The sequence below is a fragment of the Scyliorhinus canicula genome, chromosome 16 (genome assembly GCF_902713615.1).
Source record: "Scyliorhinus canicula chromosome 16, sScyCan1.1, whole genome shotgun sequence".
NCBI classification, from domain to species: Eukaryota; Metazoa; Chordata; class Chondrichthyes; order Carcharhiniformes; family Scyliorhinidae; genus Scyliorhinus; species Scyliorhinus canicula.
In genome coordinates, this window is record NC_052161.1 from 136,733,448 (window position 1) to 136,759,862 (window position 26,415).

General features: G+C 47.0%; 1 protein-coding gene across 1 annotated transcript in view; it reads left to right on the plus strand.

Moving 5' to 3' along the window:
- The first annotated feature begins 7,570 nt into the window (after window positions 1-7,570).
- spsb1 (splA/ryanodine receptor domain and SOCS box containing 1) overlaps window positions 7,571-26,415 on the plus strand; it is an 84,574-nt gene continuing 65,729 nt past the window's right edge. The window contains exon 1 of the transcript XR_005463728.1: window positions 7,571-7,666. The gene's annotated coding sequence lies outside the window, so the exon portion shown is untranslated. The remainder of the gene's footprint in view (window positions 7,667-26,415) is intronic.

A 26,415-nucleotide genomic window follows, 5' to 3' on the forward strand; every position in this document is an offset into this window, starting at 1 on the left:
TGTTACGGTAGGGATTGGGGGAGCGTTATACTCGCTGTGTTACGGTAGGGTTGGAGGGTTGTTATACTCGCTGTGTTACGGTAGGGATGGAGGGGTGTTATACTGACTGTGTTACGGTAGAGATTGGGGGAGTGTTATAGTCGCTGTGTTACGGTAGGGTTGGAGGGGTGTTATACTCGCTGTGTTACGGTAGGGATTGGAGGGGCATTATACTCGCTGTGTTACGGTAGGGATTGGGGGAGTGTTATACTCGCTGTGTTACGGTAGGGTTGGAGGGGTGTTATACTCGCTGTGTTACGGTAGGGTTGGAGGGGTGTTATACTCGCTGTGTTACGGTAGGGATTGGGGAGTGTTATACTCGCTGTGTTACGGTAGGGCTGGAGGGGTGTTATACTGGCTGTGTTACGGTAGGAATTGGGGGAGTGTTATACTCACTGTGTTACGGTAGGGTTGGAGGGGTGTTATACTCGCTGTGTTACGGTAGGGATTGGAGGGGTGTTATACTCGCTGTGCTATAGTAAGGATTGGGGGAGTGTTATACTCGCTGTGTTATGGTAGGGATTGGAGGGGTGTTATACTCGCTGTGTTACGGTAGGGATTGGGGGAGTGTTATACTCGCTGTGTTACGGTAGGGATTGGAGGGGCGTTATACTCGCTGTGTTACTGTAGGGATTGGGGGGGTGTTATACTCGCTGTGTTACGGTAGGGATTGGAGGGGTGTTATACTCGCTGTGTTACTGTAGGGATTGGGGGAATGTTATACTCACTGTGTTACGGTAGGGATTGGAGGGGTGTTATACTCGCTGTGTTACGGTAGGGATTGGGGGGGTGTTATACTCACTGTGTTACGGTAGGGTTGGAGGGTTGTTATACTCACTGTGTTACGGTAGGGTTGGAGGGGTGTTATACTCGCTGTGTTATGGTAGGGTTGGAGGGGTGTTATACGCACTGTGTTACGGTAGGGTTGGAGGGGTGTTATACTCGCTGTGTTACGGTAGGGTTGGAGGGGTGTTATACTCGCTGTGCTATGGTAGGGATTGGAGGGTGTTATACTCGCTGTGTTACGGTAGGGATTGGGGGGGTGTTATACTCGCTGTGTTACGGTAGGGATTGGGGGAGTGTTATACTCACTGTGTTATGGTAGGGATTGGAGGGGTGTTATACTCGCTGTGTTACGGTAGGGATTGGGGGAGCGTTATACTCACTGTGTTACGGTAGGGATTGGAGGGGTGTTATACTCGCTGTGTTATGGTAGGGATTGGGGGAGTGTTATACTCACTGTGTTACGGTAGGGATTGGGGGGTGTTATACTCGCTGTGTTATGGTAGGGATTGGGGGAGTTTTATACTCACTGTGTTACGGTAGGGATTGGAGGGGTGTTATACTCGCTGTGTTATGGTAGGGATTGGGGGAGTTTTATACTCACTGTGTTACGGTAGGGATTGGAGGGGTGTTATACTCGCTGTGTTACGGTAGGGATTGGGGGAGTGTTATACTCGCTGTGTTACGGTAGGGATTGGGGGGGTGTTATACTCGCTGTGTTACGGTAGGGATTGGGGGAGTGTTATACTCGCTGTGTTACGGTAGGGATTGGGGGAGTGTTATACTCACTGTGTTACGGTAGGGATTGGAGGGGTGTTATACTCGCTGTGTTATGGTAAGGATTGGGGGAGTTTTATACTCACTGTGTTACGGTAGGGATTGGAGGGGTGTTATACTCGCTGCGTTACGGTAGGGTCGGAGGGGTGTTATACTCGCTGTGTTATGGTAGGATTGGAGGGGTGGTATACTCACTGTGTTACGGTAGGGATTGGGGGAGTGTTATACTCACTGTGTTACGGTAGGGTTGGAGGGGTGTTATACTCGCTGTGTTACGGTAGGGTTTGGGGGAGTGTTATACTCGCTGTGTTACGGTAGGGTTGGAGTGGTGTTATACTCGCTGTATAACGGTAGGGATTGGAGGGGTATTATACTCGCTGTATTACAGTAGGAATTGGGGGAGTGTTATACTCGCTGTGTTACGGTAGGGTTGGAGGGGTGTTATACTCGCTGTGTTACGGTGGGGATTGGGGGAGTGTTATACTCGCTGTGTTACGGTAGGGATTGGGGGAGTGTTATACTCGCTGTGTTACTGTAGGGTCAGAGGGGTGTTATACTCACTGTGTTACGGTAGGGTTGGAGTGGTGTTATACTCACTGTGTTACGGTAGGGATTAGGGGAGTGTTATACTCGCTGTGTTACAGTAGGGATTGGAGGGGTGTTATACTCGCTGTGTTACGGTAGGGATTGGGGGAGTGTTATACTCACTGTGTTACGGTAGGGATTGGGGGGGGGGTGTTATACTCGCTGTGTTACGGTAGGGATTGGGGGGGTGTTATACTCGCTGTGTTACGGTAGGGATTGGGGGGGTGTTATACTCGCTGTGTTACGGTAGGGATTGGAGGGGTGTTATACTCGCTGTGTTACGGTAGGGATTGGGGGAGCGTTATACTCGCTGTGTTACGGTAGGGATTGGAGGGGTGTTATACTCACTGTGTTACGGTAGGGATTGGGGGAGTGTTATACTCACTGTGTTACTGTAGGTTTGGAGGGGTGTTATACTCGCTGTGTTATGGTAGGGATTGGGGGGGTGTTATACTCGCTGTGTTACGGTAGGGATTGGGGGGGTGTTATACTCGCTGTGTTACGGTAGGGATTGGGGGAGTGTTATACTCGCTGTGTTACGGTAGGGATTGGAGGGGTGTTATACTCGCTGTGTTACGGTAGGGATTGGAGGGGTGTTATACTCACTGCGTTACGGTAGGGATTGGGGGGGTGTTATACTCGCTGTGTTACGGTAGTGATTGGGGTAGTGTTATACTCACTGTGTTACGGTAGGGATTGGGGGGGTGTTATACTCGCTGTGTTACGGTAGGGTTGGAGGGGTGTTATACTCGCTGTGTTACGGTAGGGATTGGAGGGGTGTTATACTCGCTGTGCTATGGTAAGGATTGGGGGAGTGTTATACTCGCTGTGTTACGGTAGGGATTGGAGGGGTGTTATACTCGCTGTGTTACGGTAGGGATTGGGGGAGTGTTATACTCGCTGTGTTACGGTAGGGATTGGAGGGGTGTTATACTCACTGTGTTACGGTAGGGTTGGAGGGGCGTTATACTCACTGTGTTACGGTAGGGATTGGGGGAGCGTTATACTCACTGTGTTACGGTAGGGATTGGGGGAGCGTTATACTCACTGTGTTACGGTAGGGTTGGAGGGGCGTTATACTCGCTGTGTTACGGTAGGGATTGGGGGAGCGTTATACTCACTGTGTTACGGTAGGGTTGGAGGGGCGTTATACTCGCTGTGTTACGGTAGGGATTGGGGGAGTGTTATACTCGCTGTGTTACGGTAGGGATTGGGGTAGTGTTATACTCACTGTGTTACGGTAGGTTTGGAGGGGTGTTATACTCGCTGTGTTACGGTAGGGATTGGGGGAGCGTTATACTCACTGTGTTACGGTAGGGTTGGAGGGGCGTTATACTCGCTGTGTTACGGTAGGGATTGGGGGAGTGTTATACTCGCTGTGTTACGGTAGGGATTGGGGTAGTGTTATACTCACTGTGTTACGGTAGGGTTGGAGGGGTGTTATACTCGCTGTGTTACGGTAGGGATTGGGGGAGCGTTATACTCGCTGTGTTACGGTAGGGATTGGAGGGGTGTTATACTCGCTGTGTTATGGTAGGGATTGGGGGAGCGTTATACTCGCTGTGTTACGGTAGGGATTGGGGGGGTGTTATACTCGCTGTGTTATGGTAGGGATGGAGGGGTGTTATACTCACTGTGTTACGGTAGGGATTGGGGGAGTGTTATACTCACTGTGTTACGGTAGGGATTGGGGAGTGTTATACTCGCTGTGTTACGGTAGGGATTGGGGGAGCGTTATACTCGCTGTGTTACGGTAGGGTTGGGGGAGCGTTATACTCGCTGTGTTACGGTAGGGATTGGGGGAGTGTTATACTCGCTGTGTTACGGTAGGGTTGGAGGGGTGTTATACTCGCTGTGTTACGGTAGGGATTGGGGGAGTGTTATACTCACTGTGTTACATTAGGGATTGGGGGAGCGTTATACTCGCTGTGTTACGGTAGGGATTGGGGGAGTGTTATACTCGCTGTGTTACGGTATGGATTGGGGGAGCGTTATACTCGCTGTGTTACGGTAGGGATTGGGATAGTGTTATACTCACTGTGTTACGGTAGGGATTGGGGTAGTGTTATACTCGCTGTGTTACGGTAGGGTTGGAGGGGTGTTATACTCGCTGTGTTACGGTAGGGATTGGGGGAGTGTTATACTCACTGTGTTACATTAGGGATTGGGGGAGCGTTATACTCGCTGTGTTACGGTAGGGATTGGGGGAGTGTTATACTCGCTGTGTTACGGTAGGGATTGGGGGGGTGTTATACTCGCTGTGTTACGGTAGGGATTGGGGTAGTGTTATACTCACTGTGTTACATTAGGGATTGGGGTAGTGTTATACTCACTGTGTTACATTAGGGATTGGGGGGGTGTTATACTCGCTGTGTTACGGTAGGGTTGGAGGGGTGTTATACTCGCTGTGTTACGGTAGGGATTGGGGGAGTGTTATACTCACTGTGTTACATTAGGGATTGGGGTAGTGTTATACTCACTGTGTTACATTAGGGATTGGAGGGGTGTTATACTCACTGTGTTACATTAGGGATTGGGGGAGTGTTATACTCGCTGTGTTACATTAGGGATTGGGGGGGTGTTATACTCGCTGTGTTACATTAGGGATTGGGGGAGTGTTATACTCGCTGTGTTACGGTAGGGATTGGGGTAGTGTTATACTCGCTGTGTTACATTAGGGATTGGGGGGGTGTTATACTCGCTGTGTTACGGTAGGGATTGGGGGGGTGTTATACTCGCTGTGTTACGGTAGGGATTGGGGGAGTGTTATACTCGCTGTGTTACGGTAGGGATTGGGGGAGTGCTATATTCGCTGTGTTACGGTAGGGATTGGGGGAGTGTTATACTCGCTGTGTTACGGTAGGGATTGGGGTAGTGTTATACTCGCTGTGTTACATTAGGGATTGGGGGGGTGTTATACTCACTGTGTTACATTAGGGATTGGGGGAGTGTTATACTCACTGTGTTACGGTAGGGATTGGGGGGGTGTTATACTCGCTGTGTTACATTAGGGATTGGGGGAGTGTTATACTCGCTGTGTTACGGTAGGGATTGAGGGGGTGTTATACTCACTGTGTTACATTAGGGATTGGGGGAGTGCTATATTCGCTGTGTTACGGTGGAGATTGTGGGGGTGTTATACTCGCTGTGTTACGTTGCAGTTTGAGGGAGTGTTATAATTGATGTGTTACGGTATAGTTTGATGGGGTGTTATACTCCTGGCGTTAGGGAACATTTTTAGGGGGTGCTGTGCTCCCGGTTTTGCGGTATAGTTTGAGGGGATGTTATATTCCCCATGTTATGGTGCAATTTGAAGGGGTGCTATACTCCCGGTGTTACGGTATAGTTTGAGGGGATGTTATATTCCCCATGTTATGGTGCAATTTGAAGGGGTGCTATACTCCCGGTGTTACGGTATAGTTTGAGGGGATGAGTGGATGTTACACTCCCCATGTTATGGTACAGTTTGAGCGGGTGCTGCATTCCTGGTGTTATGGTAGAGTTTGACGGGGTGTTATACTCACGGTGTTAAGGTACAATTTGAGGGGTGTTATACACCCGGTGTTACGGTACAGTTTGACGGGGCTGCTATACTCCACATGATACAGTAGATATTGAGGAGGGTGCTGTACTCCCAGTGTTACAGTAAATATTGAGGGGGGTGTTATACTCGGTGCAATACGGTACAGTTTGAGGGTGGTGTTATACCCCTGGTCTTACAGTAGATGTTAAGGGGGTGTTAAACTCGGTGTATTATGGTACAGTGTGAGGGGGGTGTTATACTCCCGATGTTATGTAAGATACTGAGGGGGTGTTATACTCGGTGTATTACGGTACAGTTTGAGGGGGTGTTATACTCCCGGTGTTACGGTACAGTTTGAGGGGGTGTTATACTCCCGGTGTTACGGTACAGTTTGAGGGGGTGTTATACTCGGTGTATTACGGTACAGTTTGAGGGGGTGTTATACTCCCGGTGTTACGGTACAGTTTGAGGGGGTGTTATACTCCCGGTGTTACGGTACAGTTTGAGGGGGTGTTATACTCGGTGTATTACGGTACAGTTTGAGGGGGTGTTATACTCCCGGTGTTACGGTACAGTTTGAGGGGGTGTTATACTCGGTGTATTACGGTACAGTTTGAGGGGGTGTTATACTCCCGGTGTTACGGTACAGTTTGAGGGGGTGTTATACTCCCGGTGTTACGGTACAGTTTGAGGGGGTGTTATACTCCCGGTGTTACGGTACAGTTTGAGGGGGGTGTTATACTCCCGGTGTTACGGTACAGTTTGAGGGGGTGTTATACTCGGTGTATTACGATACAGTTTGAGGGGGGTGTTATACTCCCGGTGTTACGGTACAGTTTGAGGGGGTGTTATACTCCCGGTGTATTACAGTACAGTTTGAGGGGGTGTTATACTCCCGGTGTTACGGTACAGTTTGAGGGGGGGTGTTACACTCCCGGTGTTACGGTACAGTTTGAGGGGGGTGTTATACTCCCGGTGTTACGGTACAGTTTGAGGGGGTGTTATACTCGGTGTATTACGGTACAGTTTGAGGGGGGTGTTATACTCCCGGTGTTACGGTACAGTTTGAGGGGGTGTTATACTCGGTGTATTACGGTACAGTTTGAGGGGGTGTTATACTCGGTGTATTACGGTACAGTTTGAGGGGGTGTTATACTCGGTGTATTACGGTACAGTTTGAGGGGGTGTTATACTCGGTGTATTACGGTACAGTTTGAGGGGGTGTTATACTCGGTGTATTACGGTACAGTTTGAGGGGGTGTTATACTCCCGGTGTTACGGTACAGTTTGAGGGGGGGTGTTATACTCCCGGTGTTACGGTACAGTTTGAGGGGGGGTGTTATACTCCCGGTGTTACGGTACAGTTTGAGGGGGGGTGTTATACTCCCGGTGTTACGGTACAGTTTGAGGGGGGGGGTGTTATACTCCCGGTGTTACGGTACAGTTTGAGGGGGGGTGTTATACTCCCGGTGTTACGGTACAGTTTGAGGGGGGGGTGTTATACTCCCGGTGTTACGGTAGATTCTGAGGGGGTGTTATACTCCCGGTGTTACGGTAGATTCTGAGGGGGTGTTATACTCCCGGTGTTACGGTAGATTCTGAGGGGGGGTGTTATACTCGGTGTATTACGGTACAGTTTGAGGGGGGGGTGTTATACTCCCGGTGTTACGGTAGATTCTGAGGGGGTGTTATACTCCCGGTGTTACGGTAGATTCTGAGGGGGGTGTTATACTCCCGGTGTTACGGTACAGTTTGAGGGGGGTGTTATACTCCCGGTGTTACGGTAGATTCTGAGGGGGTGTTATACTCTCGGTGTTACGGTAGATTCTGAGGGGGTGTTATACTCGGTGTATTACGGTACAGCTCTCGGGCTGGGAGGGAGGCGCTGCCTAGCGGAGTTAGATGAAGGCGGATAAAAGCTGGAGAGGGGACGCGAGGGGGAAGTTTGCCGCCATAACTGTGAGTGAGACTCGGGGCTTTGCTGCAGGAAGCAACACTTTGGCGGAAGGGAAGCTTGGGGCACCCGGAGTCTTGGGGAGGTAACAATGTGGGGAATGTATCGGCGGGAATGTATCCGCTGTCAGCAGCAACATTGTAACCTGGCAGCAGCCTGAGTGAAGTTAGTGGAGAGAATGTTCCGCTGGCTGCTGCTCAGTCCCGGTGCCGGGATCAGCACTTCATGCTGCTGCTTTCCACAACCTCGCTGTCCGAACACAGGCTGCAATAGTGAGCTCACTCCAGAGTGAGTGTGTCACTGAGTGTGTCACTGAGTGTGTCACTGAGTGTGTCACTGAGTGTGAGTGAGGTGGATCAAATCATCTCGCTTTTGTTCAGGTTAAAAACGATCAAGTTTCTGTCAAACTTCCTAATTTAACTTCACTTTTTTTTGTTTTGGTGAATAATTTTTTAAATAAATCTGACCAGGAGCCAGTTTGAGTTTAAAGATAGCTGAACTTGTGACCCGGAATATTGGAGCCGGGCTGTCGCCCTCCTTCATGGGGAGGCTGATTTGGAAAGAATGCGCCCAGGGTTTGTGTGTGTGTGAGATCCAGATCCAGGCTGGGTTATTCCAGTCACCTGGCAACCGGTCCTCGCCCGCCCAGTGGCAAGCACTTTCCCCCAGTCTGTGTGTGTCTGTGCTGGTGTGCAAGGGGGGTTTGTGCTGTTTGTGTGTGTGTGGGGGGGGGGGGGGGGGGTTGTGCTGGTGTGTGTGGGGGGGGGTTGTGCTGGTGTGTGGGGGTTGAGGGGAGGGGGGTTGTGCTGGTGCGGGGGGGGGGTTGTGCTGGTGTGTGGGGGGGGGTTGTGCTGGTGTGCAGGGGGGGTTGTGCTGGTGTGCGGGGGGGTTGTGCTGGTGTGCAGGGGGGTTGTGCTGGTGTGTGGGGGGGGGGCTTGTGCTGGTGTGCAGGGGGGTTTGTGCTGGTGTGCAGGGGAGGGTTTGTGCTGGTGTGCAGGGGGGGTTTGTGCTGGTGAGCAGGGGAGGGTTTGTGCTGGTGTGCAGGGGAGGGTTTGTGCTGGTGTGCAGGGGAGGGTTTGTGCTGGTGTGCAGGGGAGGGTTTGTGCTGGTGTGAAGGGGAGGGTTTGTGCTGGTGTGCAGGGGAGGGTTTGTGCTGGTGTGAAGGGGAGGGTTTGTGCTGGTGTGCAGGGGAGGGTTTGTGCTGGTGTGTGTGGGGGGAGTTGTGCTGGTGTGTGTGGGGGGGGTTGTGCTGGTGTGCAGGGGGGGTTGTGCTGGTGTGCAGGGGGTGTTTGTATGGTGTGTGCAGGGGGGGTTGTGCTGGTGTGCAGGGGGGGTTGTGCTGGTGTGCAGGGGGGGTTTGTGCTGGTGTGCAGGGGGGGGGGGTTTGTGCTGGTGTGCGGGGAGGGGATGGGGGGGGGGGGGGGTTGTGCAGGCACTCGCCCCTCTCAACCCACACCTTTTTTTAAACTCTTCTTTAAACATACATTTAACGTGTCTGAACTGCAAACCTCGGCTTCACTGCAATGTGTCAGTGGTTTTCCAGCTGTTTTCTCTTGACGTGCAAATGTCTCTGCAGCTTCTAAACCCTGTGTTGTTTTTTTAATAAAACTGTGCAATTGTTCTGTATTTTTGGCAAATAGGAGACTGCTTGGATCTGCTAAGTGCTTCTAAAAATAGTGTGACTGTGGAGGACCAAGGGGAGATGGAGGGAAAGAATGTTGGAACAGCATTGTAGAGTTCATATCCCTTATTCGGTTTGTGAATGTGAAAGAGAGCAGAAATAATCTAATTGCTCCCAAAGAATCATCATTTGGTTTTGATGTCTCCTCCAGAATGAAATTAATACCCATGTCGATATCCAGCCTTGTTTTTTTTTCCATTGCATTGTTTATTTGCTTTGGTATATTTGAACTAATAGAAGGTAATGGTAGCAACTGGGTGATTTGTCGATGCCATCACTTCAGGCACATTAACCCTCTATGGAAGAGGTGGGTGTTGCTCAATGTGGTGCTGGGGTTTCCGTGGTAGCCTGGGTCTATGTCTAGGCGAATGCACACATTACTGGCATTGACAGTACTTGATGATCTATTGTACTTCTGGGCACCTTTTGGGGCCATTTATATGGCATGATCCCTGACCTGGGTGCAGTCATTTGTTCCCCTGGAACATAGCCTGTTGCATTTCTTCCAGTGGAGCACAGCCTATATTGAAAAGCATATTTCATAGGAATGAAAATATCCAATTCTGGTTAGGCTATCTAATTGGGTTGTGTTCTTTCACTGTGCCGTGTGACGGTTGTGTTAAAATTGCAGTGTTGACCAGTGAAAATGTTAATTCAAGCTTTTTATTTCAATAACTAAGACATTGGGAGCTCAAATGTTCTGGGAGGGAGTTTTTCGCATTTTAGGCTCTTAGTACACGAGCCTTGAGGTTTAATTCTTGCATGGAACTGGCCATCACAGGCTGGCCCAACATTTGTTGCCCATCCCTAATTGTCCTTGGAACAAAGTAGTTTGCTAGGCTGTTGCAGAGGGCTGTTAAGCGCTTTGGCCTAGAGTCACTAGGTCAGACCAGATGGCAGATTTTCTTCCTGAAAGGGCATGAAGTGCACCAGATGGATTTTTACAACAACCAGTGATGGTTATCGCGACCACTTCTGGCTTTCAAATTCCACCAGCTGCCTTGGTTGGATTTGGACCCATGTCCTGAGAACATTAGTCTGGGCCTCTGGTTTATTAACCCAGTAACATTGCCAGGACAGTTCCCAGTACTACTGTTTTTACGTTGGCGCACCAAAATACACCTTGTATAATTGCACTGCAGATGAGAATTTTAAATGCAACCTGAAAGGATTGTGCGTATGCTTGTGCCGTGTTTCTAAGTGTGAAACATTGGATGCTGTTGGTTCTGGCCACATAATAGCATTTTCTAGACCATGTGCGTGAATGAGTGGCTAGCCTTTTGTCCTTGAGACCAGAATATGGGAGATTGTGTTTTATCATTTAGTAATGTCAGATCATTGGGGCCAAATTGGTTTTGGCTAGCTTTGTCCTGCAGATGCAGGTCATTTCTCTTCATCACCAATACGCAGAATTGGTTGTACAATTGGACCTTGACCGTCTGTACTGCAGGAGGAAACATCTGCCCTAAATGGATTTTTTGTAAGTCAGAAAGTTACTTGGCAGCTGCAACAGGTTGTTTGAGATGAATGTGTGGATTGATGAGTGAAATAGACAAGGGACTTGTGTGGAAGGAATGGTGAACATCAAAATATTAACACTTCCCCCTTCTCAATAGTGCAGGATCCCTTGCCTCACATGGTATGGTATCTGTTAACTATCTTTGCATGAGGCCGTGGATATATAAAACAGATTGCATTCCATGCAGAAATCACAGCTCCAGTTGTTTGCTCCATTTTAGTTCTGGCAAAAAAGTCCAAATTCTATGCATGAACGCGGATTTGCATTATCCACATACATCACATCTGGCGGGTTTATCAAAGAACGCACCGTACTGATCCAAAAGTCCCTGAGCATACCATGCTCAAAGTTGTATTAACCCCTTGTGAGCTGATTTAATTATGAATCTTGTTTATGTTGTGGCTCTTTAACCTGTGATATATCTGACTGTAGTCTTGGCCTACTTGCGTTCTGCTATCCGTGTGAGCCATACAGTGCAGAAGGAGGCCATTTGGTCCTGACCCTCTGGAAGAGCATTCTACCTAAGCCCTAACCCCATAACCCTGTGCATTGATCATGGCCAATCCACCTAACCTGCACCTCCTTTGGACTTCAACTTGATGTCTTCAGTTTCTCTTTTCCTATTGGATCACATGTAAATAACTGTGTGTTTGGGGTTGAACTAATGGAAATCATCAGAGAATCCTATTTTAGACACGAGTTGAGTTCGTCACTTGCCCCAGGCGAATAATTGGGAATCCAGAAATGCAGTTTGCCACGTCTGATTAGTAAATAATACATGCTGTTGTTAGCCATGTGATCTTTATGTTTACGCACTTTAACCTTTTTGTCTGCTTGGATGAATAATAACACAAAGCAGTGTGAGTGCTTTATGGCTCAGCGCTTTGCTTTACTTGGTTACTCAGTGTTGATTGTTGTCGTTCAGTACCTATGGCGTGTGAGTGTAGGCAAGGTATTTTCTCAGAATGGCGTCCACTGTTAAACTGTTCCGTTTATGTCCTGTCTTTCATGACCTTGGGGCATCCCAGAGTGCTTAAGTCAGTAACGTGCTTCTGTGAAGTATAGTCACAATGCAGAAGCCAATTTGCATATCAGTAAGGTGATGATGACCAGAGGAATTCATTTTGATCGTGAAGCTCCCCTTCAAAAATACAATTGCATTGCAATCATTTATGCCCACAGATAGGACTTTGGTTTAGCCCCACTCCTGGAGTGTACTCCCTGGACAGGCGCCGGAATGTGGCGACTAGGGGCTTTTCACAGTAACTTCATTGAAGCCTACTCGTGACAATAAGCGATTTTCATTTCATTAATGCCACCTGACATTGTAGCAGTCCCACTGGAGGATCATTGTAGATTTTTGTGATCCAATCTCACGGGATTTGAAGCCGTAATCTTTTTGGCTCCCGAGGTGAGTGCTATCTTTCAGCTGACACTGATACCTAAACAAGGTACAGGGGCATTCTGTCGGCAAAGATTGTGCAGGAACGGGAGAGGTGGGGGAGCGGGAAGCAAACTGCCAGTTTATTGCTACCTCGATGAGTGAAAATCTCTGGTTGGATAAAACTGGAAACCAATCCAAAATGCTAACCGCCTTATTTTTCTCTCTGATGAGGATTGACTTGTTTTTCAGCATTTTCTTCTTTTATTTGAAAATGGGCAAGAAAGAAGTAGGTACTGTAGGGTCTGATGAAGTAAGCATTGCCTATACCAGGATACAGTCTGCCTTGGATACCCATTTGAGGAAGGAAATGCCAAGCCCAGTGGATTTATTGTGGAAACCAAAACTGACTTGAGGTTTATTGACATGCGCAAGTATATCTGAAGCCAGCGGGGTTTTGTCTGTTCGGTCTGTCTGTACTCATTGAACACTGTCAGCATTGGTGTTTGGCGCAAATTAATGTTATACAGAACCAGTTGAAATAAGAGCAAGCTTGAATGTCTCGCTTATTTTCTGCTACCTGTTTGGGGACAGTACGTGTAGGTGACCAGGTTCCTCGTGGCTACGAATTGTCTGTCTCAATCCTTGGCCTGTGTTTGAGCTGCTACTTGGCTGTTGACTGCTTGGAATCCAGTGGAACCCAGGGTTGTTGTGTTTTTTTGAGTGGGAGCAGAGGGAGGCCACCTCTCTGGGTGGCTCCGTGCCATCCTTCGTATTTACAGGGCTACTATTGAAGTTTGAGCTGCTATTGGGAGGAAGACAAATGCACTTCTTTGGCACATTCCAGCATCTGCTCTGTCCAGACTCTGTCCATGGCGATAAGGCAGAAACGAACTAACTCGAGTAGCAATATTCAAACATGGAGCCCCAGTCACTTTGCGTTTTTCAAAATACTTTTAATTCTATGAAATTCTTTACACGTGGCTCCTTTAAAATGCAAAGTCATGGCTGCAGACGAGAATGATTTGATTTATGGATGATGGTAAATTTCATATGAGATGTTGTCTGCCATGCACCTTCACGACAGGGGTTTTTGGGATGTCAATGGGGGAAACTTTGTGCTGCTGGTTTCTATGATAGATGGTGTATGTGTGTATTCCAAAAACTTTAATATTGCCGGCTTGCTTTCCTGTAGGACGTGAGGTTGAAGTGAAAGGAGGAAGATTTCTGATCATACTGGGAGCCCCCTGGCAGCTTTTGTAATTAATCGCTGGATGTCAGGTCAGCTTGTCACCATTATAAATGAAGCTATGCATTCATTCCCTAAACCCTAGAGTAACAAGCTTGCAAGGGTCAAATTGACATGAACATCTTTAATGCCTGGCCACGCTTGTTCAAATATCACATTGAACTCTGTTTTGTGGCAGGCAGGCTATTGAATTTAGCTTTGGTTTTTGCTGGATAAAGCTTGTATTCCTACGCCTAATGACTCAATGGGGGTGGCACGGTAGCATAGTGATTAGCACAGTTGCTTCACAGCGCCAGGGTCCCAGGTTCGATTCCCTGCTGGGTCACTGTCTGTGTGGAGTCTGCACGTTCTCCCCGTGTCTGCGTGGGTTTCCTCCGGGTGCTCCGGTTTCCTCCCACAAGTCCTGAAAGACGTGGTTGTTAGGTGAATTGGACATTCTGAATTCTCTCTATGTACCCGAACAGGTGCCGGGTGACTAGGGGATTTTCACAGTAACTTCATTGCAATGTCGGCCCTACTCTTGACAATAAAGATTATTATTATTTATTTTTTTAAAAAAAAACAAATGGTGATTTGAATTGTATTCAATCATCATACTGGTGAGAGCAGATTGAAGGGATGTCGTTAGTCGCAAAAATGTGGCTAATGCAGAAGTAGAAAATACTAATGCAGAAGTAGAAAATAATTTGGATTACTAGGGTGTGGTACTGCAAGGGTGTCTGTCCCTTTGACTTGGCTTTATGTAAAGCTATTGGCTTTATATGTAAAGCTATTAGCCAGTTGCGTGGATGTAATTGATTCCACAGGACTCCAATATAATGGCTTATGGTATTACTCATACAGTTGACGCAAATCTCTGCTGTTCAAGTGCAGCAGTATTTCTTCTGCCAAAAGGTATGTTATAATTAATTGTTGTATGCAATCCCTTTTTTATTCTTTTTTGAAACCGGATCTTTTGTGTTCCTCATTCTTGATTTTCCGGAATCCATGTTTCCACTGACTGACAAAAAGGTTGAATAAATTTCTGCTGCCTCTTCAAGCTATTTCGCAATCCTGATTTTTGATTTCCACTCCTGTAGCTGAGGCGGTCATGAAAATGTATTCCACCTCTTGCTTGAAGTAACGTGCACCGATGGAGTTGTGGACAGTGCAGAAGGATGTTACAAGTTACAGAGGGACATAGATAAGCTGCAGAACTGGGCTGAAAGGTGGCAAATGGAGTTTAATGCAGAAAAGTGTGAGGTGATTCATTTTTGAAGGAATAACAGGAAGGCAGAGTACTGGGCTAATGGTAAGATTCTTGGTGGCGTGGACGAGCAGAGAGATCTCGGTGTCCATGTCCATAGATCCCTGAAAGTTGCCACCCAGGTTGAGAGGGTTGTTAAGAAGGCGTACGGTGTGTTAGCTTTTATTGGTAGAGGAATTGAGTTTTGGAGCCGTGAGGTCATGTTGCAGCTGTACAAAACTCTGGTGCGGCCGCATTTGGAGTATTGTGTGCAGTTCTGGTCGCCGCATTATAGGAAGGATGTGGAAGCATTGGAAAGGGTGCAGAGGAGATTTACCAGGATGTTGCCTGGTATGGAGGGAAGATCATATGAGGAAAGGCTGAAGGACTTGAGGCTGTTTTCGTTAGAGAGAAGAAGGTTAAGAGGTGACTTAATTGAGGCATACAAGATGATCAGAGGATTAGATAGGGTGGACAGTGAGAGCCTTTTTCCTCAGATGGTGATGTCCAGCACGAGGGGACATAGCTTTAAATTGAGGGGAGATAGATATAGGACAGATGTCAGAGGTAGGTTCTTTACTCAGAGAGTAGTAAGGGCGTGGAATGCCCTGCCTGCAACAGTAGTGGACTTGCCAACACTAAACGCATTCAAATGGTCATTGGGTAGGCATATGGACGATAAGGGAATAGTGTAGAGGGACTTTAGAGGGGTTTCACAGGTCAGCGCAACATCGTGGGCCGAAGGGCCTGTACTGCGCTGTTATGTTCTATGGGTCATTCCAGCTGCACCGTATGCATGTGGGTTTGTCGAAATGACATTCCTATGAGCCATGAGTTTTACAGAAAAAGACCCTTCGGCCCATCGTGAGGGAGATGTTATTTGATTTCTTTGCAATGCTGGCGATGAGTGTCTTCCAAGGTCCAAGATTTTATTTTAAATGGAAGCGCATGGTGTCATTGACGGCGTCGACCATAATTTCCCTGCCACCAAAAACAAAAGATGTCCGCGAAACACCTAGGGCCTACCATTGTGCATCATTGTCCCCACTTCAAACAGATTGCACGGTAATCTGAAAAGTTCATGAGAAATATTTCAATGGTTCTTGTCAGATGGCAAGTCTAACGTGTCCCATGTTGCGTTATGGGTCCAAAGCACTTCTTTTTTTTTGGTCAGTCATTGCAAGTCATTGCAGTCATTGCAAGGAATCTCGTGCCTAGTCGAAGCTGCTTGAACAGCAACAACAAATAAGTGTGCGTGGGGTCAGAAGGCTGGATGTACAGGGGGAGGTGAGTGCTAGAAAGCAGGTTGGGTTAGGGCAAGGCAATTGCTGAACTGTTTTGACTGGAGCGGAAAATGGGGAGGGCACAGGAGTCCGCGTTGGTGTAACCGCTCGAGCCAAATCTATCCTAAAGTTCAGATTGAAAGGAGCAGTCGGGTAATTTGTCTGTGCGTTGCTTTGAGACTGATGCTGGGCGGGTGATGTAGGACAGCATGGTGGTTTGGGAGTTCCTGATAGACGGAGATGGTCGACGTGGTGATGCCTAGCTTACATCATTTGCATGATAAATGAGCTTTTGCTGAGATTTCTCCTACGTTCTCTGGGCTCGGGTCTCGCCTTGCAAGGTTTTGTCATAACTGGTGTCAGTGGTGTATTAGTCTTGGTTATGAGTACATGTTGGCCTTGAGCTAAATCAGATCCTTTCTTTGTATTTTATCTTGTGTGATCATTGATTATGTTTCAATGAACCTTGAGCCTAGACAATCTTATTTGGAAATTGGAGACACAAACTAATGCTACTAGTGTGGAGTTGCGGACTGAAGGAATGCAGTGAGTGGGACATCATTCCGGACAGATGAAGCATACTTACGAGACTTAATCAAATGTGGTGCTGATGCACAAGGGTTTTTTTGCTGGTCCTGATCTTCATTTTATTGTTTAAAGAGTGATTCATCTTGGAAACAGAATAGTACATTGTGCTATGTGCGGTGTAATGCTTCTGGCCGTAAATTGCTTCAAACAATGTTGTGGGAGATTGCGCTCTCTCTCTCTCTCCTAGCGCGCTCGCTCTCTCGCGCGCTCTCGCGCTTTGCCCTCTCTCTGCCCAGTGCTGATATTGTTGTCGTGTTAAAGACCCCGTCTGACTTGCCTTATCGACTAGTTTAAACTATGGACTTGAGAACCACTTCGCTCACTATTCTCATGTGCTTCTGGCATGTTATCCTTTGCCTGAATGATGATTAGGCAGGGCCCAAATTTAGGCATTTGAATCCACCCCAGTCACTTGTAGCAGTATGGGCCCAGCGTGCACCCAAAGGAGAACTTTACATTTTTGGCTATGGGTCTATAACTGCAACCCGCTATTGTCACTGGCTGTGGAATGGTTAGTTGACCTGGTGTAACCAGAAGGGAGGGGGTACCAACCTACTGCAGGCTTGGCTGAAATTTCGGCCTTTGATGCAAAGGCAACACACAACCTGTATTTCGGTGATGAGCTGTGGCCAATGGTTAAGAAATCAATCATGGACATGAAACCATGTCAGATTTTATTTCTGCTTGGCTCAGTGAAACCAGGATTTAAATGTTATTTATTTGGTGATTGATCCAGGGCGGCACTTTGGCACTGCTGCCCTCCCGGGCTCCTGGGTTCAATTCTGGCCTTGGGTGAATGTCTGTGTGGAGTTTGCACATTCTCCTCATGTCTGCGTTGGGTTTCCTCCGGGTGCTCTGGTTTCCTCCCACAGTCTAGAGATGTGCAGCTTGGGTGGATTGGGCCGTGCGAACTTACCTGTTAGTGTCCAAAGGTTAAGTGTGGTTACGGGGATAGGATGGAGGTGTGGGATTCAGTATTGTGCTCTTCCAAGTGCCGAGTGCCTTTCCGTCTGCAATGTCTGTGCATCTCGGAAGGCACTTTTACAGCTCCTGTTTTCAGTGACATGCTGAGGAACCTGTAAACTGATTTAGAACTTTAATTAATCACTTCACAGGATATCCTTTGGTGTGCAGCAATTTCTTTCAAGATGATTATTTTCAGAAACTGATCACCTAGTGAACAAATGCATTAGTGTAATTTAATAATTTGCAATATTGTGGTGCGATGCTGTTAGCTTCAGACGCTATTCAATCCTGTTGTGTAAAGTGGAAAGTCCCACGCTAACAACAAAACTAGAACTTGTGGTGTTTCCTTAAATCTAGTTGGCACACCATTCAGGAGCTATTCAGTGTGGGCAGGACTGTGGGGCATAAACCCTTTGACTTGCCTTGAAAGCAAATGTGCTTTTTATGTCTGTGGGATAGATGAGCGATCAGACAGTAGACTTTTGTTAATTTAAACCGAATAACCACACTCCTCCTAGAAGAGACAGTTGCAAAGCTGATAAGCATCTGCTGCCATATTGTCTCCTGAAAGGCCTCTCTGCTTTTGATTTTGTGTTTGTCTATTTTTTAACCATTACGGTTCAGGTAGGAGAGGCCTGCCACTTACCAATGCCATTAAATCAGTTGCGGGCAACCGTGTGGCCCATGAGACGTTTTGCTGTTGACGGTTGTTCACATTTGGTGACTTGCGTCGTGTTTTTTTTTCCTGCCGGTATGGCTGAAGTGATGTGCTTGCTGATTGCTCACAGACACTGACTGTGTTGTGTCTAAAGTGTAAATATTTTTACCATTTGAAGTTGACAGTTCTATATAAACATACAAATGGTTAAGCATTTTCTGTAGCTGGCTATGAAGTATTTAGTCTTATTCACAGGGCCATAGTTAGTCAACAAGCCCTATTTCAACCTGGGGCCCACTCGCTAGCCTATTGACCATTACTACTTTAACTGGCTGCTGCTTGCTCTTCAATTAGGTTTGAACCATTGAATTAGAAAGATTCCATGCTCTCCATGCATCAAACATTTAGTTTAATTGTAATTCGATGTGAAAATTCTGAATAAAATAATCATCTTTATTAGTGTCACAAGTAGGCTTACATTAACTCTGCAATGAAGCTATTGTGAAAAGCCCCTAGTCGCCACATTCCGGCGCCTGTTCGGGTACACAGAGGGAGAATTTAGAATGTGAAAATCAGCTAACAAGCACGTCTTTCGGACTTGTGGGAGGAAACCGGAGCATCCAGCGGAAACCCATGCAGACACGGGGAGAACGTGCAGACTCCGCACAGACAGTGACCCAAGCTGGGAATCTAACCCGGGACCCTGGTGTTGTGAAGCAACAGTGCTAACCACTACGCTACCATGCCATCCATAAATGTTCGAAACAAATGCTCTCTCTTGACTATTTGTATTCAGACATATTGATTTATTTGAAGACTTCCCTCTCTTCTTCTCTCTCTTCCCCCCCCCCCCCCCGGCGATACTCTTTGAAATAACCATTCCAGAAAATATGGTATTTTCCTCTCCTTCACACGGGTTTGTTTTCATTTTGGTGAGTGGCGACATTGAGCATCACCACGATAGTGATTCTGCTTCATGTGGCCTTGTTAGCAGGGGTTGCTGAATGGTCAGCAGATGCGGGAACCCTCTTTCACAATTCTATTGCTACTGAGGGTATTTGCAGTGCTCGGAGTCTGTCCAGCTGGCTTTCGTAATGGACGGTGCTTCAGGAGTCGCCAGACAGGAGGAAATGAATAGTCCTTCAATATTGACTGATGCAATTTCCTTATCTGAGTACTTTTTTCGACTGACTGCGTTTTGGTGTGCAAGACTGGAATTTAACCACGCGCTTGTCCATTCTGGTGAGGGAGAATGATAGACGGGCTACAAGTTGGTGTTTTTGTGGAAGGATGACTACAGAATGGATGAAACGGCAATTTAGCCATAATTCCCGTTGAGAGATATGTTGTCCTTAACAAGTTGTGCAGGGTGTTGTGGGTAAACCCGCATGCATCTGTGCAGAAAGTGATGGAATTGAAACTGACTGGTTAGTTTTTAGAATGGATTTTATTGCTTGGTCATTGCTTTTCAGAACAAAGGCACTTCACCCCCCCATTGTATAATAGCAGTTAGTTGGGGATTATTTTTCTGTCTTGCGCAAGAGTCCTTGCTCTTGTAAATTTTGTTGCCTGATAATTGTGCAATGTTATTTGCATTACTTTCCATCAGAATTCCTCCTGTGATTTAACCTTGTGTTAATGGTTGTGCCTCGCAAGAATTGAGCCCAATGGCAACACCTTTTTTTTTAATGCAATCTATTTGCTTGTCACTGTAATGATTGACCAGTCCAGCAAAGGTTGTTTCTAACTGGTTCAGTTAGATTAAGCCACTTGATCCCCTTGCTCCTTTTTACAGGCATATGTGAACCCATGTTTATATGTGGCGCGTCTTGGAATAATGATTTCATGGCAGTGCGGCCTCTTACACGGATGACTCAGAATATTGTGGTGCTGAATCAGTGTGAGGATTTATTTACCTTCAAACACATGAGCCTTTTTGTCTTGGCACTTTGAAGAAACGTTTCCTGACTCTCGATCTTAACGATTTTGTTTCTTAATCTGTGCCTCCATCTTGTTTCTTCCTGTCTCCGTTTTGCATGTGGCTGCCATGCAGCCATCATGTCTACAGAATCCCGACAGTGCAGAAAGGAGGGCATTCGGCCCATCGAGCTTGCATCAACCCTGCACCCTATCTAGCCCCCACCCCCCAATTGCCTGCCCTATTCCCGTAACCCCCCCACACATTGATCATGGCCAATCCACCTCACCTGCGCATCTTTGGACAGTGGGAGGAAACCTGCGCAGCCACGGGGAGAATGTGAAGACTCCACACAGTTACCCGGGTCCCTGGTGCTGTGAGGCAGCAGTGCTAGCCACTGTGCCTCCACTAATCTGGATATAACTTCCAATTTGTTTCATGGACCATATGACATAGGCGCAGCATTGGGCCACTCTGCCATCGAGTCTGCTCTGCCATTCAATCATGGCTGATATTTTCTCATCCCCATAACCCCTGATACCATGAAACGTTTTTGCATTTAATCTCTCCTGCCCTTCAGTTAGAGACCTTTTTCCGTTTTGTTCTCCCTCCCCACTTCCACTGCTTGAAACTAATCAAATTTCTAACTTTCCTCTGTTCTGTTGTTGAAGGGCTTTGTTCATGGGAGTACATTTTCTAGTCCTGCCCACCGCAGGAATCATTGTGGGGGGGGTTAGGACAGAGAATGTGATGAACTGTCCTGGGTGGGCATTTCTGGTCTCTGGGAAGGTGGAACTGGAGAATTCCACACTTTTACTCCCTCTTTCTCTCCACCGATGCTGCCTGACCTGAGGATTTCCAACATCTTCTTGTTTCACATTTCCAGTGACTGTGCAATGTTGTCACCACAATGTTAGTTGGTACAATGGTGAATGTGTGCAATGCTTTTAATAATGTTTTCAGAATGCTCTGACCACTTTTCCTCAAGTTGAAGATTAGTAGCATTTCGTAACTTTTTTCTCTCAAGCCAAATTGCATTGTCAAGGTGGTGGGAGAAGGACACTGAAGAAGGATCCAAGCTGATGAGCAGCCGATGTGCAAGTTGGTTTCCTTTAAGACCAAGTAATCCAGTTTGTCAGCTTGCCATGGCAATAGCGGTGGGGAGGGAAGCACTCTCCGTGATGTATTTTGTGCAGCAGATCAACTACTGCCAGGTAGCAAAATAGAGAGTCAATAAAACTGCAGGAAACTACTATTGGTCACATTTAGAGAATTTACAGCGCAGAAGAAGGCCATTCGGCCTATCTAGTCTGCACCGGCTCCTGGAAAGAGCACCCACCCAAGCTCACACCTCCACCCCGTTCCCACAACCCAGTAAACCCACCCAACACTAAGGGCAATTTAGCACGGCCAATCCACCTAACCTACACGTCTTTGGACTGTGGGAGGAAACTGGAGCACCCGGAGGAAACCCACACACACACACGGGGAGAATGTGCAGACTCCGCACAGACAGTGACCCAAACCGGGAATTGAACCTGTGACACTGGAGCTGTGAAGCAACTGTGCTAACCACTATGCTACTGTGTTGCTCTGGGCTTTGGGACAAACTACAAGTATCTGCCCAAGTTCAAATCAACTAACTGAACTTTGGCAGCGTCTATGAGGAGAGAAAGCAAACAGAGTTCACGCTTCCAAGTCCATTGACTGATGTTTTCTCCCAAACTAGATGCTACCGGACCTGATGTGTCGTCTGTTTTTGTTTCCGATTCCAGCATCCGCAGTATTTTGCTTATTTTGTTGGAGTAGCCTAGTGGTTTTGTTTATTTAATTGATATTACGAAATTGTAACCGCTAAGTTAACCTGCACAGAAGCTGTCCCACGTAGAAGTGTGGGAGAAGCGGCTTATTGATTTGTAGCAGGTGTCCCCTCATCTGTATAATAGCAATTTACTACTGGTGCTGGATTCTGAAACAGAAACAGAAAATAGCGGGCGATCTCAGCAGGTCTGACAGCATCTGTGGAGAGAAAAGGGAGCTAACGTCTGGAGGCAGCTTGGTTTGCTGTTGAATAAGGCATTCGAAGTACACTTACCTGGTTCCGATCACGCAGCAATATTATTTTTGCGTCATTTGGAGTCACGCTCTCGTGAACTAAAATCACGTACCTTGAGGGAGTGACTGACTTTAATCTGAAGCGTGGACTGACGTTCCAAGTCTATTTCCGCATTGTGGCCTCCACCCATAGTATGGGAGATTTTCCAATCTGCGGGTTGTATCTTGTCACCAAGCGGAACAAATTCTGTGAAGAGCCCGAGGACCATTCAATCAGTTGTTGCATTTGTGTTGTTTAAATTACTTGGATTTCCAGCTTCCGTACAGGTGGCTGATTTTTTTTGTTTTTGCTTTGGCTCTTGTGAGTCTGGGACAAGAGATTTTAAACGGAGAGGGAAGTCGGGTGAGCGATGATGTTTTAATACCGCTTGTGTTGAACTGATTGACAGCGACGTGCTGGTTGGAGTGAGAATGAACAGTGTCAATGCAGCACTGCTGGCATTGTTCTGCATTACCATGGGCCAAACAGCTGGCTTGTAGTGTAGAACAGTGCCAGCAGTGCGGGTTCAATTCCCGTACCGGCCTCCCTGAACAGGCGCCAGGATATTTTCTTTTATTCTCCTCCTTCTTCCCTCCATTCCAGTTTCTGGCCTACCTCCATTTCCTATATTGGGAACTTGAGGCCGTGATGATTATTCCAGTCTTGTGGAAATACTTAGTGGCTGAGGGGCAGTGCAGGAGAGTACTGCAAGGCAGATTGCTTTGCCTGCTCTACTAAGATTATAAGCAAATGGAGTCATTTTTAGTTCTCGCTGTTCAAGTTCTGAAAAGTGTATCTATATATTTTTGGCTGCGGTATAGATCTAACCACTCTAATGGTACTGGGGCTGTGACTGCTAAGATGTTTGTCTAGTTTTGTCACCTTCCCTCTTTCTTTCCCAGCAAGAGGCTTTACAAGATGTTCAGGAGTGTTTCCAACACTGCTGTCTCGGTTACAGATTGCCTCAGTTGTAGCAGAGGGAGAAGAGGGAGAGTAACACTTGGCATCCACTTGTGGTAAACGTGTATTTTTTTTTGTCATTGGAAAATAGTGATTTTTTTTTTTTTTAAACCGTTGTCTGCTGTAGCTCTCTTGTCTAACTGGACCCCACTTGACTGGCTTTGCAGACAGGGTTTCTTCCAGGGTGTTGGCTTTCTTCCTGTTCTTGCAATCAGAATGTGTCGGTCAGACAGTCACCTGGACAACTCCTTCCTTCCTTCTGACATTTCCTGCTTGGTTACTGGGTCACCCAGCTGGTGTCTGGTGTTACAGATTTGTTCGTTTTCTCTCGCTCTCTTTCTCGCTCGCTCTCTCTCTCTCTCTCTCTCTCTCTCTCTCTCTCTCTCTCGCTGCAGATTGCCATTACAGCACTTTTTTTTTTCTCTGCAAAAGCTTGGGCGGCGAAGGATGAAACCACTTTATTTTTCAATGCAGATAAAGCTTCCAAAGATGTAGGCGTGAATGCTGAACCCAAGGGGATGCTGAGGAATATAGGGTACAGGCACCTGTGTTTTCAATTGATTCAGTTTGGTGATGGGATTCTGACTTGAGATAACATTGGTGTAGTTGGATATGGAATGTGTTATCGAGGACTCGCCAGGTTGGGTAATGTCCTGGAAGGAGGCAGCCTTTGGTGGAGAGAATATGGGATCATAAACTGTGATTGAATTTGTTGACGAGGTTGTCGGTGGTATGGTTTTGCCCGAGACGGTGGCTGGAATGGAATTTGGGGCTTACTAAATTTGTGGCTGGGGCCAAAGATGATGGTGATAACTTTAGTCTTCTCGAGGAATTCTTGACTCCCGCTCGGATGAAGCGACCACACGTGGGTTAGGTGAAGCTGGATAGGAAGAGGCTTGTATGAATCCATTGGGCTGGATGGCTTGTTCTGTGCTCTAAATGTGTATTGGCATCCACATCTGGCAGTCACTGATGATGGGAACTTTCAGCTGCATAAATACTGTGGCTGCAAGAGCGGGTTGGAGGTGGACGTTCCTGGGAAATGACTCACCACCTGACTCATACTCATCTGCAAGGAAACAGTCAGGAATGCTCCTCTTCGCTGAATGGATGCAACTCCAGCTACACCACTCCACACCATCAGACCAAAGGCACCGACATGATTGGCACCCCATCTGCCAACATCCAACTCCTTCATTGGAGCAACATGGCTGCAGTGTGTACCATGTTGCCAAGGCATTTTGGTAACATCTCCACCTAACCAGTGCAGCAGGTATATGGTAGCACCACCATCTCCCAAGTTGCAGACCATTCTGATATAGAAATGTAGGTGCCGCTCCTTCTGTGAATGGACGATTTTAGGAATATTAGGACACTTTTCAAGTGTTAAAAGTCTGGGGTTATAGTGTGTTTGACTGTAATGGTCATGTTTTTAAAACTGATTTTTGTTTTGCAAAGGCCTGGGAACTTCGAGGAAACAGCAGGTGAGAGGAATGTGGTTTGACTGGGGAAGTCCCTGGGCCGTTGATCTGATTTGCGGCCTGCAGAGAGAATTTGTTTTTCAGCGTGTGGGGGCGGGAATTAGGTCATTGCTGGGCGGAACCCAGGAAGGCAGTTAGTCTTGAAGAAGCTTTGGGAAAGTGAGGAGCTGCATTCTGATCTGCCTGATCCCGAGTCCACAATTCACTCTCTCTCTCAGTAGGATAGTTTATGAAAGAGTAATAAGGGGTGGCGCAGTGGTTAGCACTGCTGCCTCACGGCCTTTCGATCCCGGCCCTGGGTCACTGCCCGTGTGGATTTTGCACATTCTCCCCGTGTTTGCGTGTAGGCTAGGTGGATTGGCCACTCTAAGTTGCCCCTTAATTGGAAATAATGAATTAGGTACTCTAAATTTATATTATTTTAGAAAAGATGAAAGAGTAATAACATGGTAAAGAAAAGCAGAGCAGTCTTGTTTGGGGACACGGAAGAGACTGCAGCATGCAAGACAGAACCAGCTTCAGCCAGAGTCACAGGGGGTTCTAACCGGGGCCAAATCTGTTTTGTAACGCAAATATTACCCTGTGCCCTAAGATCGATTTGAGACCTTTTGTGTATCTTGTTGCTTAATGGGAAACTAAGTAGTCGTATTAAGGGGTAATTGTAAGCTGTTCTTTTTGGGTGTGGAAGTTTAATATTGTATTTGGAAATACCAAAACCCTATTTCCTCATGCAATCACTCGGAGCAAATCATTCTTTCCACACAATCTTACCAATAAACTAAAATATTGGAGGTTTCGGCCCAGTATCCCAGCCACTGGGGTTTGGTCTGGCATCATCATACTTCATTGCTGCTAAGTCAAAGTGCTGGAACTTCTGAACGACATAGCTTAAGTACTTTCACACATAGACTGCAGCAGTTGAAGAAAGTGATAGTAAACTACAATCTCGGGGGGGGGGGGGGGCTAGTGATGGGCAATAAATGCTGGCCTTGCCAGAAACCCCATCCCCATAGGTTTTTTTTTCCTTGCTCATTAAGGAGCTGCAGAAAAGGCAGGCCAGGGGTACATCATGGGATGGAGAAAGACTGAGCAAGGCCTGGTTTGGTGGGCGAATGCGAGGGGGGGGGGGGGGGGGGAACTGAAGCAGTTAAATCGTCACAACTTGATGGAAAAAGTCAAAATGTTCACACAAATGACATGCTCCGATTTGTTACGGGGTGTATTTTCCTTTCAGTAATTTGATTGGTCTATAATTACAGTTGTGGAAGTAGGCCTTCAATAAGTAGACTTGAGCAGTTGAACCCAGGAAATGTGCGCTTAAGTTGAGACTATCTTTAATAGACTGTCTGCACCTCCTGCTGCCTTGGGAAAGCGGGCAGCATAATCTAAGACTCCATCCACCCACTCTTCCAACTTCTTTCGTCGGGCAGGAGATACAAATGTCTGAGAACACTCACTAACAGGTTCAAAAAACAGCTTCTTCCCCACTGTTAGACTCCTGAATGACCCTCTTATGGATTTGTCTGATCTCTTCACACATCTTCTCTATTGACTAGTACAACACACCTGTATCTATGTAGTTACATTGTGTATTTATGTATGCCCTATGTTTTTTTTTAAATGTATGGAATGATCTGTCTGGACTGTACGCAGTACAGTACTTTTTACTGTACCTAGGTACAGGTGACAGTAAAACCAATCCAAATTAATAAATCTGCTTCTTTGAGGGTTAGTGTGATATGGACCGCTG